This window comes from Triticum dicoccoides, chromosome 1B (assembly GCF_002162155.2).
Source record: "Triticum dicoccoides isolate Atlit2015 ecotype Zavitan chromosome 1B, WEW_v2.0, whole genome shotgun sequence".
In the NCBI taxonomy this organism is placed as follows: domain Eukaryota; kingdom Viridiplantae; phylum Streptophyta; class Magnoliopsida; order Poales; family Poaceae; genus Triticum; species Triticum dicoccoides.
In genome coordinates, this window is record NC_041381.1 from 7,110,723 (window position 1) to 7,112,149 (window position 1,427).

Consider the following 1,427-nt stretch of genomic DNA (forward strand, 5'->3'; position numbering starts at 1 on the left):
CTATATTTATTTTCTTCTATTTATTTCCGACTAGTTTTTTTTTTGTTTTTTTTCTTTTCTTCTATAGTTTTTCTTCTTTTCTGCTATTTTTTCTTTTCTGCAAAATTTGATGGTCAAAGTCTGGAGTTATAACTTAAAAAAAAGAAATGTCGACGTGCAATTAGTTTTTGCCATAACAGAAGAAGTCCGGAGTTGTAATAAGTTATTAAAAATAAAAAAGAGGTGCAATGCTCGTTAATTTGCTTCAAGCCTTTCGGAATAGTGTAAACTGCACTGCGCGTAGCTCCGTGCAATCTACCATATTCCTAAAGGCTTGAAGCTAAGCAACGTGAGCATTGAGCCTCTTCTTCATCGTCTCTGCACTCAGGGCTTCTAAACAGCTCCTAGTCCCTCTCTCTTGGCGAGGTGGGACTAAAAAACAGCTTACTAAGAAACTGTAGTACTGGTCACCCTTTAGTACCGGTTGGAGCCACCAACCGGTACTAAAGGTGGTGCGCTGCCTGCACAAAATTTAATTAGTGTCATTTAGCTCAAAACAAATCATTAAATGCATGAAAAATAGAAAATGAAGGCAGAAATGGTTGAAAGTTGATGGCGTCGCTTTGAATGATGCATACTGAATGCACAAAAAGTCTGAAGTTGTAATAAGTTTAAAAAAAATGAAATGCCTTTGTAACAGATGAGTTTAATTTCGTCAGAAACCTGAATACTTCGAAAGAGATTGTCCAGTTTGTAAACGAAGTGCATCCAGTTTTTGCCGTAACCCTCTCTACTTTTTGAACAATCTATGTGGGTGAAATGATGATACCATGCCAAGTTTCAACTTTTTCAGAGTTCATTTGTAGTGCTTTTCAATTTTCAGGTCATTTAGTTCTCAAAACAAATCATTGAATGGATGAAAAATAGCAAATGAAGGCAGAAATGGTTGAAAGTTGATGGCGTCGCTTTGAATGGTGCATACTGAACGCAAAAAATATAAGAAAATATAAGAGCATTTACATCATGATCTTATATTTCTTTACAGTCTAAATTGTCAATATGATCTTATAACATCAAAAATACTTTGATCATCAATGATCTTTGTGTGTACAATCTGAATTGTCAATATGAGTCATCAACGATTTATAAACCGATGAAGACTCATATTGCGGCCACAAATTCTACACATAGAGTTCAATGAAGACCAAGTGCTTGTGATAGTTTGAGAAATAACATATTTAAGGTGGTGAAAGGCTTGTTAGGGGAGCAAGGTGGGACTAAAAACAGCTTGCCATAACCTCTTTAGTACCGGTTCGTGGTACGAACCGACACTAAATGGTGATGGTGGGGCCATAGCCTGACCGCAGGCTGACACAGCCCCTTTAGTACCGGTTCATGGAATGAACCGGTACTAAAGGTTCGCCACGAACCGGTGCTATTGATCGCCG